The following is a 12,991-nucleotide window of genomic DNA, read 5'->3' as shown; positions in this document are numbered from 1 at the left end:
GTGTTCTGATCCGTCGGAATAAACTTGTTTCCTGTCTTCCTGTCTCCAGCGCCTGCCTCTTTATTGGATAACTTCGTATGGTATTAGAGGCGTTTACGCCGGGCAAATTTTACTAAGGAAACATCTTCTGAAATAGCCTGACCATTTTAAATTGATCTTTATCAATTGGCGTCCCAAACGTGGGGCCCATCAGCGACAAGTGGATCCAGTGGGAGAGGTCCCGACGACAGAGTGAACGACTGCAACGATCGGAAGAGCTCCTGTCCGATAGACCCTCGTCTGACAGCCGATCATCTGAACTTCACTGATTCCGAGCAGACCTCTCCCGAGTGATCTACGGTCCTGACTGGGAACCACCAGGAGTGCCGCGATAGCAACAGAGAGTAGAGGACGATCGGGTGCTGGAAGCGGAAGACGAGAAACTGTCCATGCGGTCCGGGTAAGGTCGTGACACACGACAAAATTGCGAAATTGATTGATTGATTGTTTGAAAATACTAGTATTACTTATTGACCGCTTCTGAGAAATTCTCTATTTGCAAACAAACACAGAATCGCCATACTCTGTTTAGTCTTTGCAGATAGTGGAGGGTAGGCAACGCAAAACTTTAACACGTCGTGCCTATTCTTTTTTTCTCCCCATTGATTGATTGATTGATTGAATCGAGCATTGAATTGTTCGAAGTTGGTTCTCTTAGGGATCTTCTCTGCCTGCAAACGGGGAAGAATAGGAATATTCTCTCTCCCTTTGCAGAGAGTGAAGGGTAGGTAACGCAAACCTTTAACACGTCGTACCTATTATGTTCCTCATTGATTGATTGTTTGACCAAACATTGACTGTTTGGAATTGGGTCTTTCGGGAGGTATTCTCTGTTTGCAAATAGTGTAGAATAGAATATTCTGTCCAGTCTTTGCAAATAGTGAAAAGATAGGTAGTGCAGGCTTTTTGCCCCCCCATGGTAATCCGTCATGCCTATCTTCTCCCCATTGGTTCATAGTTGGGTCAACCCGGACCGCTTATTAGAGATGAACCATCCAGCTCCACTGGAGGGCACCCCTAATAAGGACATGTTTACTAAGCAAGGACTAGTCGCTATAGCTTATAGTAAGTTATGGCATAAATATACAAAAAAGGATCCTGAAAACCAGTGGCCACTGATAGGTTCTTTTGATGAAAATAAAATAAAAACACTAGAAGCAGCTGTAAAAATAAATAAGGCAACGCCCACTATGCTCGATAGTATCGGCATGTGGCGCAAAGAAGCAGAGCACCGCAGGAAAAGAGAGGAAGCAAAAACAGTGAAAGAATTACGAAAAGCAGCCCATCTGGCTGCAAAAGAACTAGATGAAGAAATAAGAAGAAGAGAGGAAGTTAAACAAACGCAAGAATCAGGACTGACAGGTCAATGCCCTGTCAGGACCACCCCTACGCTCTACCCGGAGGTGCCCTCTAAACAACGGGCAAATGACGAGTTACTGCTCGGTCCTCCAATGATCTACATGCCTCCTCCTTATGCTCCCTGCCAGCCTCTAGCACAACACTCACCAGTCCAGAGTGCAGTCGAGGGTAACCCTAGCGCTAGTGCCCCGACTCTTACGGCCTTCGCACCAGCCACATTGGTAACAACACCAGATGAACTTGAGACTGGCAAACAGTTAACAGCCAGACCAAATAGGTTGAGCAAAGATGAGCGGGATGGAATCGACCAGATAGCAAAAACCCTGGTAGAACGGAAGGAGAGTGAAGAATATACGATGAATATGCACAACTCACATGCCGGTAGTCACAGACGGCATTTTATTTTACGGTTCAGCTACCACACTCTGAACGCATATGAGGATAGGTACCAGATTAAAGGTCCTGCTAAATTGACGACTCTATATAGAAAGATTGATGTCGGAGATGGGGCTGAAAGCGATATGACGGACCTCTTCATGCAAACGCTTGAGGTCTTCCGCCACCTCGCGGAACAGAAACCAGAAGTCAAGCTCACAGTCCATGAGATGATTGAGCCCTCATTAGGAGCAGCCAACACTATGATGCCTATCAGAGAAGCTGCCCCCTATTGGGTTCCCCCAAGAGGTCAGGGAACAAACGATGATATCAACCATGCAGATGCCAAAGGGAGGGTTGTGTACAACTGGGTTTACCAACCATGGGATCGGCAAGATATTTTAACTTTTAGACAAACCCTGCCCGATTTAAGAAAAAACCCTACAGCATTCTATACCGAATTAGGCACAGCCTTGGGCTCAACCATAATGACTCTAGCGGACATGGATTTGTTTTTCGGGTTGTGTCTGCCGGCTGATGTGTGGAAGCAAATTCGGAGAGCCGACCACACAGATCTGTTCGGACACACCTGGACAAAACTCGATGAACTAGATAGGCAGCGAGAGCCCGGAAAGAAACCTGTAAAAGACATACTGGAACTCCCCGACAAAATAGTGCAGAAGCTAAAAACGTTGATCCCAGAAAAGAAGGTAGACTGGTCGATAGTCACAGCCTGCCGCCAGAAACCTCAGGAGGACGTATCAGAATACTTCTCACGATTTGAAACAGTGTTCTCCGACTACAGTGGCCAAGACATGACCACCGCAACCGGACAACACCTATTCGTGCAGAACTATGTAAAGGGGCTATCGCAAGAGGTCTCCCAAAAGTTACAGACTAGCGAAAGTAGTTGGGGAGCCTCTAAACCTGCAGCTATCCTTCAGATGGCTCAGTATTACGAACACCAAAAGAATGAGAACAAAAGGGCAACTGAGAAAAAGAAAAAGGACCTAAAGGAACGAGTAATGATTGCACAACTACAGGGAGTGACCACAGGGAGGGAACGGTATAGGGGGAACTACCAGTCAAATGCCCCTAGGAGTTCGACCCCTAGAGACCGCAACCCCGCCCCTGGCGCTCCACGAACCGACCTTGATGAGAACCAATGTGCATTTTGTAAAGAATTTGGACATTGGAAGTCTCAATGCCCAGCCCTTCGGGAACTGATTAAGAATAAAGAGACAAGGGACATGGCAAATGGCCCCAAAACTGGAGGGCAGGAACGAGGACAGACCCACAACACCACCAATGACCGATCTGGTAGACCAAACACATTTGACCGCCCCGACAGAATCAGTACCAACAGTCCGATGGCTACAATGATCACGACTCTGCATAGGACTGCCAGGGGCAAGGGAGGGATCCAGTCGAGCTCTGTGTAGACCAGCAAGGTCCTTATGTCACTGCTAAGGTCCTGGGTACAAAGTCTCCATTTTTGGTAGACACCGGAGCGACACGTAGTGTATTATCAAAACGACTGATTCCAAGGGCACCCTTGTCTGGCTCACACATTACCTCGATAGGTTTCGATGGGACGCCCTCCACTAACCCCCTGTCTATACCTATCTCCTTTGACCTAGGAAACAATCCCACTGACACGACGTTTCTGCTCTCCTCCAACTCCCCTGACGCCATTATGGGTATTGACTTACTGAAACATTTCCGAGCTACTATTAGGTGTTCCCCAGATGGAGTCCGAGTCATTCTGTACGATAACCCAAGCATGTCCAGACCCTACCCCGCACGGCATATGTGCTCCGTAACAGATGCTGACCTATCCTTGCTCGATACCCTACCCCCGTACCTATGGGCCAGAAACGACTCGGATGTAGGACGAATGATGATCGATCCTGTACACATAACTGTTCGACCAGATGCGATACTCCCGAAACTCCCACAGTACCGAATATCGCCCGAAGGCGAGAAGGCATTGGTAGCGATTATTCAGTCCTTGGTAGATGCAGGAGTGGTAGAGGAAGTGGTTAGCAATGTCTGCAATAGTCCTATCCTACCCATTGTTAAGAAGCAAGGTGAGGGGGATGAGAAAGCGTACCGCTTCATCATCGACCTGCGAGAAGTCAACAAAGTGGTGGTGCCACAGTACCCCGTAGTCTCAGACATCGCCACCATCCTGACTCTCATCCCGTCCACTGCCACCACCTTCACCGTTATTGATCTCAAGAATGCATTTTTCTCTATCCCCATCCATCCAGACAGCCGTTATCTCTTCGGCTTCACTTTAAAAAACCGTTCATACCGATTTTGTAGAGCTCCCAAGGGCTACACTGAAAGTCCCAGCATTTACAGCCAGGCCCTAAAAAGGCAGCTGGATGCCATCCAGCTACCAGATGGAGTGGTGTTGATCCAATATGTCGATGATATCCTTTTGGCGGCCGACACCACTCCACTTGCAATCACAGCCACCATCCAACTCTTGCACTTTCTCGCGGAGAATGGCCACAAAGTCTCCAAAAAGAAACTGCAGTTCTGTCAGCCCCAAGTAGCATACCTAGGTCATCTCCTGTCCAAAGAAGGGAGAAAACTTACACCCGACCGAATCCAAACCATCCTAGACACCCCTATTCCAAAAACACAGAAGCAAGTCCGTTCATTAGTAGGCCTCACTTCTTTCTGCCGACAATGGCTACCAAATTTCAGTCTCATTATAAAACCCCTACTTTCCCTGTTGGCCAAAGATGTTCCGTTTCCACTCCCGTGGACTCCCGAATGCCAAGCATCCTTTAAGGAGTTGCGAGATGCCCTTTGCTCGGCACCCGTTCTAGGAACACCAGATTACTCCAAGCCCTTCTCCCTCTACACTCACGAAAGGGAGGGATGCGCATTGTCTGTTCTGACTCAGCCCATCGGCGCCAAACAGCGCCCTTGTGCCTACTTTTCTGCCACTCTTGATCCAGTCGCCAGAGCTCTACCAGCCTGCCTTCGAGCAGTAGCCGCTGCTGCTGTCTCTATCCGACAGAGTGAGGGAATTGTACTTTCGAACTCTCTCACAGTATTAGTACCCCATGCAGTTGACACACTTTTGAACCAGACCAAGACTCAACACCTGACTAGTGCACGACTGACAGGATACGAATTAACTTTACTTGCGCCCCACATCACCCTGAAGAGATGCACGACATTGAATCCTGCTACACTGTTACCCTTGCCCGAAAATGACCCCGATGTGCCCCCTATACACGACTGTGTGACCCTCACGGACGAGCAGACTAGGAGTAGAATTGACCTCCGAGACATTGCTTTCACAGATCCTGACGGAGAACTATGGGTAGACGGCTCTAGCATCAAACTCCCAGACGGCACCACTTCTGCTGCCTATGCGGTAACGACTGCTCGAACAATAGTTGAAACAGCTTGCATCACACAACGATCCGCACAGGCAGCAGAACTAATTGCCCTCACGCGAGCATGTATCATAGCAGAAGGAACCACGGCAAACATTTACACAGACAGCCAGTACGCCTTCGGGGTAGTTCATCATTTTGGGCTCCTGTGGAGGGAAAGGGGATTCCTGACGTCCCATGGTACACCCATCCTTCACGGAGATCTAGTCTCCGCCCTGATTGAAGCAGTTCTCCTCCCCAAACGATTAGCAGTAATTAAATGCCAGGCACACAAGAAGGTGACAGATTTAGTTGGACAGGGAAACGCACTAGCCGACATCACTGCCCGAACCACAGCTGAGAATAGGGCCACGACACGCATGTATGTGACCAGGTCACAAGCAGAAAAATGGACCAACGCTAGGGAAACGATCAGGGATATCCAATCGACCAGCACACCACACGAACTGACTGAGTGGGCACGGGTGGGTCTAAGGGACGATGAAGGCTGCTGGCGGACAAAGGACACAAGCAAATGGTTGCTGCCTGATGCATACTTGATCCCCATACTGACAATGGCACATTCCCCTGCACACATAGGTTCTGCCCCCATGATCGAACTCATTTCCAAAGTCTGGCATAACGGCAAGATCCCCGACTCAGCCAAACGCCTGGTCCAACAGTGCCTTATCTGCTTACAACACAACCCCGGGAAAGGAACTGTAGTACCCCGGGGAGGGTTTGGGATCCCCGACCACCCCTTTGAGGTCCTCCAGATGGATTACATCCAGCTAGAGAGGTGCCAAGGCTTGAAGTACGTATTAGTCATTGTATGTGCCTTCAGCAAATGGGTGGAAGCCTATCCGACCCGTGATAACACTGCCATGACTACTGCCAAAGTACTACTGAAAGAGTTTTTCCCTCGCTACGGCCTTTGTCGAATTTTATGGAGCGACAATGGCCCCCACTTCGTAGCTGAAGTTATCCAACTTATCCTGAAGGGGTTGGGGGTCAAACAAAGGTTCCATGCGGTCTTCCACCCCCAATCCGCTGGCCTGGTTGAACGACACAACGCTACACTGAAACTGAAACTGTCAAAAATAGTGGCCACCTCAGGACTTAAGTGGCCAGATGCCCTTCCACTGGCATTGCTATCGATGCGCTCCACCCCCACTAAGCACCACTTGACCCCCTACGAAGTTGTGTTTGGACGGCCTATGAACCTCTGGACTGCCCCAAACCAACCTCCATTCATGACGTCCCCGACGTCCTGCTGTCAGATTATTTGTACAAGTTAACTAAAACGTTGTCTGTCATTCATCAACAGGTGCAGCAGGCCATCCCCGATGCTTCCAGGGGTCCCGGTCACGATATCCAACCGGGTGACTATATCTTGATACGGAACTTTCAACGAGCAAAGAGTCTGGAACCCCGGTGGACGGGCCCCTGGCAAGTACTGATCACCACTCGGACGGCTCTTCGAGTGGAGGGGAAGAAGCACTGGCTGCACGCCCATCATTGCAAAAAGATTTCCTCGACCCTGGCCACGACAGACAACGTCAGCACCCAAGAAGAGCTCCTGAACAAAGACCGACCATCACTGAACTGTTATCCTGATACTGAGGCACTTGAACTTGCAAAGCACTCTGATCCCACTGTGCCATCTCGAGAAGGATATTTCCTACGTCGAAAGGAGGGAGCTTCGGCTAAGTAGGCCACTGACTAAGTTAAAAATCTCAGAACGGTGACCCAAAGCAACCAAGGGTTACCTGGAGAGAAGCTAAACTAAGTCTGTGGTTCTGCCCACTACCGAGCACCTTGAAGATGAAGATGATGGAAGCGCCAGATAAGAAGATGATGGAAGCGCCAGATAAGAAGACGTCGAAAGCAACAGGAAATACCCACTATAGGAATCCAAAAACTGACAATTTGCACAAATCAAAGACAATTGCTTTCTTCATTATCTCCCTGTTCTGCCTCCTCCTCATGACTTCCTTCTGGATCCTGGAGGAAAGCACGCCCGCTCACCAGATGTTGCCAACAACTGTCCAGCCAACAACTGTGAAAGAGCACCACCTGATCACCCTTTCACCTCAGCTTCGAGAAAGGCGTAGGGAATTCTGGAACAATTCCTTTGTACAACTGTTGCACCAGCACAACCTTGCTGCAAATGCCACAAACTGCTGGATCTGTGGGTTGCTCCCACATGCTACCGGACACTCCATCCCCTTTATTCCTTCACCTTTCTCAGTTCACGGCTCTTGCCTCGCCTGGTTGATCCTCATGCAAGAAAGCCACAAGGACTTCCGGTCAGACAGTGTCACACTTCTACTACGGGTTCTGGCCGAACAAAACCGGAAAGCCCTTTTGTCCCGCAATTTCAGGTTCAACCTTCCTTACGAACTTCCCAGCCAAAGAAAGAGTCGAAATGCAAGTGCTCCACAATCCAGCCAGATCCACCTTCTCCCACCTACGGAAACAAACGGCTGCCACCCTGACTGCGGCCCTGTCCGTCATCAATGTCACAGGACTCGTATGCCTCGAAGGACAGGGAACGCAGCTGGTGGGTCACAGTTCTTGTCGCATCACCAAAACATTGGTCTCAGCTGACCCCCCTTCCTTTGTTGCTTCCCCGAATATGTACTTTGTTTGTGGCACCAAAGCTTACACGTGGCTCCCAAAAGGCTGGAAGGGTACGTGCTACATTGCCTTCATTCTTCCTCCCACGTATGTGGCTCCAGCCAACCACCACCGGCAAAAGCGCGCTGGAGATGTTGAACAAGCCGACTCCACCGGAGCACAGTTCCTGGATGCAGCAAAGGGACTTGTTCCTCTGTGGGGACCAATGGCCAATAGCCGCGCAATCCGACACCTGACCTGGCATTGGAAACAACCATTAACATCACCGCTGGCGTCCTCGCCAACAACACGGCTGAGCTTCAGGCAGTCCGCCTGGTGGCTCTTCAAAACCGTCTTGTTCTAGATGTGGTTCTGGCCGACCGTGGAGGTGCATGCCGCATCATCGGCTCCAGCTGTTGCACCTACGTGCCAGATAACTCACCTTCAGTCTACAAAGCAATCGAACACCTCCACAGACTGTCCTCGGAGGTTCACCAGGAACAGGAAGGATGGTCGCTTGGAGGCTGGTTCTGGGACACTTTAAAGAACTGGGGATGGAGAGTGTTAACGTTTTTATTGATACCAATCATGATACTATGTGGGTGTTGCTTAGGTATTCAATGTTTACCATCTTTATGTGCACTCATTTCCAACTGTATGTGCCCGAAGACTTTGAACTTTAAACCTGAGCACATGAGTCCCCTATACGAGGTAGAGGTAGAGGTGCGTGGTCTCATGGGGATCGATCCGAACTGACAAGCTGGCGAGACATGTTAAAGGGAGGACTGTGGAAATTTAGTTTGTGTACTGAACATTATCTACGCCATCTTGCAGACTCACGTATGAGAATACACGACAGCCATTTTAGGTACCATGGTCTCCCTGTTCACGATCGCCCGTCAGCACATTTCCCTGACCATGCAAGCCTTCCCCGCGCACCCTGGCTGCCCCCGCGCTCACATGCACAAGCCATGAAACCCCCCATGACTCTGTCTCAGGGAATCACACCCCGCGCCTGACCAACACCTCCTTCCCGTCCATGAATACCCCTCCTTTGATGACCCCCTTCCTCTGATCCTAAACGTCAGCACGGACCGCTGGTCATCCTTTAGCCCAAGGATACAGTTTATTGCCCATTACCGTACGCCCTCGCCTCTCCTGAAAGAGGCCACTATTGATCATGACATCCCCGCCCCCGGAGATTCGATCAGGCGCACACATTCCAAAGAGATCGGCAGAACACTCAGCTGCGTGATAGCCCCTCCCAATCATATGAGGGGAAAGGGTCTCTACTGTTGTCATGTGTTGGAAGGGGTTGGAACTGGGGGGGTGTCGGAGATATCGTTCTGATGTCATTCTCATGCTCTACAATGTCCCTGTTGTAATAAAGGACGTTCACATGTCATAAACCAGTGTATAAAAGACCAGCTCTCAGAGAAGTTGAGAGAGCACCTCGAGACGATACCTTGCTGTCTGATCTGATGTGTTCTGATCCGTCGGAATAAACTTGTTTCCTGTCTTCCTGTCTCCAGCCTGCCTCTTTATTGGATAACTTCGTATGGTATTAGAGGCGTTTACGCCGGGCAAATTTTACTAAGGAAACATCTTCTGAAATAGCCTGACCATTTTAAATTGATCTTTATCAGCCATCAACATTATCAATGCTCCCACTATATTCTTCTAGGAATCCCAGAATTTCCTGGGCTTTCTGCACAGATTACACTCCCACTTTTTTTTTATCACAGGATAATAAGAGCCTGACTGTGTGACCCCCAATGATAAAGGCATTTTCTACTGTTGAAAACATCTTCAGAATGAACACATTGCACACAATTCCTCACTTCACTCTCAATTTCCAGATCCATCCCTGACCACGAGTACAAGAACGTCACTCTTCTTTTGATTTGCACAATACCAAAGTGCCATCATGGCACAAATCCAATACTCATTTCTTCAAACACTAGGCAGGTACAAATGTTTCATCCCTCATAACAAAGTCTGATTCAGCTCCCAACTCATTCCTGACTTCCCAAATCTCTTTGTATTGTCAGGACAACTCTTCCTGTCTAACTACCCTTCTTTGATACACTGCTTCACTTTTTAGAAAAAAAACAACATCATGCTCATACGCTTCCACCCATTCCTCCTTTACAATGGACTTCAAACCCTCATCATCTGCATAAGCAACCTGAAAGTCACCACACTTACACCACAGAAGCTCCTTAACAGGTAACAGTAGGCGACTCTCTCAGTCTGCCTCTTTGTTTTGCACTCTATGGACATATTTAATCTGATAGTTAAAATCTTGCAATCTCTTAGATAGTCTCGCCATTCTAGCAGTCCACCGGTCACGAGCAAACAGGCCAACGGTTTAAGTCCCGTCTACACCTCAAATTCTGTACCCCATACAAAAGCTCTAAAATGTTCCATAATTCACACACAAGCAAGCGTTTCTCTTTCAGTACCTGAATACGACTCCTCTGTCGCTGTAAGGCTTCGAGAAGCAGATACAATCACTATCTCAACTGCGTGCTCATCCCTCTGTGTCAGTACTGCACCTGAACCTCTCTTGCTTGCATCCACAGTTAACACTGGGCCAAACCCAGGAATAGATGCTGCATTGCAAATGTCTTTAATGTTTTTGAATGAATTCACACATTCCTCATTCCATTCAAATATGCTCCCAGTCTTCATCAACTGTCTTATCCCATATATATTCTCTGCAAAGTTTCTCACGAATTTTGAACAATATTCTCCTAGCCCCAAGAATGAGCATAGCTCATTTTTATTCCTAGGTGCCAGAGCTTCCTTTATTGTCTCCGCCAATTCTTTTTTAGGGGCGATCCCTTCCCAACCAATAACAAGCGACAAGTATGTTACTTGTTCCCTTGCAAATCTGCATTTTAAAAACTCCAGTCAATCCTCTCATTTTCAATACCATCATGACACTTTTTAATCTTTCATCATGCTCCTTTCTATTTCTTCCCATTATTAAATATCATCAATCTCTGAAAAACTGACACTGCCGATGTTAGACCATAGGGCATTCTGACAAAATGAAAACATACAAATGGAGTTATGAATGCTGTTATCTTCTGGCTCTTCTTGTGCAGTGGAACTTGATGAGAATGCGATGAGAGATCGACAGTAGAGAACCACCTCATTCCTTTTGTCTTACATAGTAATTCATTAATTTTCGGTAAAGGATATTTGTCTACTGTCAAGCGGGATTTTGTAGGAAGGAAGCACTTTGGACCAAGTGTTTCGTTTCATGCTACTGTATAGAAGACTGTTGTGATTGGCAGAGGCAGCAGGTATATTGCCATTGTCGATCTCAAATCAGTTCTTGACCTTGTCCCATGCAAGAAATTATTGCAGGTGCTCAGTGATATGGGCATCCCCTCTGTACTTCTTACTGTGTTATCTTGCTTGCATAAAGGCAATTATACGCAGATACATTGGGGAAACCAGGGAGATTTGACTGAAAGGATTCCCAGCAGTCAAGGAGTTTGCCAAGGCTTGTCCACTCTCTTGCTGGCCTCTTCACACATGCTCCCACTTTAGCAGGTATTAAAATATGTATTTTATTGTGAGCAGATGATATTTTATTAATTTCTAACACCCTCAGTGACTGCAGTGAGTGTTTTCTATTTTGAAGAATTTTGCAACTTCTGTGGACTTGTGATCACGCTGTAAAAACTAAGTTTATAATGTCTAACAAACACCAGCCCTTTACGGGTAGGTTAGAGCTGGGGGGAGAACCTTTAGAAATGGTGGATGTTCTCACTTAGTTGGGTGTTACACTATCCTCAACCTTAGCCTGGAAGCCCCAGGCAACTTTTCCTCCCATAAACACAGGCATATCACTGATGCCATAATAAAGGACCTTGTTTCTTTTTATTCTAAACCTATTGCTCCTGCTCTGCAAATTTATGATAGTAAAGCTGTTACACCTCTGTACTATACGGCTCTGAGTTGTAGGGCTTTGCTTACATATCCTCTCTTACATGGTCCGAGAACATGGTCTTGAGAACTACACAACGTCTTCCAGCCTGTACCTCAACGATACAACTAATGCTACACATGGGAAGAAGGCCAGAGGCTGTTCAAGCTAGACTCCGTCCTCTCTTATACTGGAGAAGGCTAAGGTGTAATCCTGATCTGGTTAATTAAAGATTGGCTTTGGAGGATGTATTTAAGGTTGGCAGATCAAAAAAGTTTGTATGGCTGCAACAAATTAAAAACTATTTAGTAGCATTGGTCTTCGCTCCTTATGGGACATACCTACATTCGCCACACCTTTGTCAATATTAAAGCTAAAAGAACATTACTGGCTGTGGGTCTGACATTCCCATGAACAACATGTGGTGGATTCAATCCTGACAGGGAAATTGTTAGATTTCAAATCAAATAATCTTTTGGGGTCCTATTGGGATGCTATTTGAGTCCCTTTGGAAAGGAAACTTTAATTCCAGTTTAGGGTTGTCACCCTTCTAGTGAAATCATTAGTGAACAATTGGGCCTCAAATGATGGCTTATTGTGTCCAACCTGCAAGCTATTTCCAGAAAATACTGGTCATGTTTTCTTTGTCAGCCTGGGTTAAGCTATCCCCCACCAGACATGGATCAAACCATTATGCAAATCATGGGGGACCCACAGGAGCTCATCTGCACTCAGAATCTAAAATCAGATTGGAAATTCCTATATGCACGCACAAGTGCACAGTTTTTGGGGTGGACTTGGATCAATAGAGCCAGATCTGCTAGGTTGTTTTCGGGAAATCTAGTGCTACATCTTTTCCATTTTGATTTTTCAATTGTCTGCTCGAGTATTTTGAACAGCAATGACTAGACTTACAGCCCCCATAAGGATGTGTTTTAATTCAACCTTGTGTCATTTAGCACCTGTCTGAGGTCCTTTCTTAATCATGTCCATTCTTGTTTTACATCTACTTTTTGGGTGGCGGGGAGGGGTCAAATATGATATTTTATATGTTTATGGAGTTTCACTCTTTTATGTTGTGATGCTTTGGCTCTCATACATGAATTTAATTGTTTTTACTATCTAGCTCATTTATTAATGAATGTTTGTTTTATGTGCTTTTATGACTAATCATCAAATAAAGCTTAAAGAATTTAATTGAATTTAATTGAATTTGTCCACTTCAATATGGTTATTCACTCCCCTCAAACCAATA

At 47.0% G+C, this 12,991-nt stretch overlaps 1 protein-coding gene across 2 annotated transcripts in view; it reads right to left on the bottom strand.

The window, feature by feature from the left end:
• Positions 1 to 12,991, bottom strand: part of OMA1 (OMA1 zinc metallopeptidase) — a 797,057-nt gene that overhangs the window by 138,716 nt on the left and 645,350 nt on the right. The window lies entirely within an intron of this gene.

This window comes from Lissotriton helveticus, chromosome 1_2 (assembly GCF_964261635.1).
Source record: "Lissotriton helveticus chromosome 1_2, aLisHel1.1, whole genome shotgun sequence".
In the NCBI taxonomy this organism is placed as follows: Eukaryota; Metazoa; Chordata; class Amphibia; order Caudata; family Salamandridae; genus Lissotriton; species Lissotriton helveticus.
Note: the sequence above shows the minus strand (reverse complement) of the source record. Positions and strands in the feature narration are given on the sequence as shown.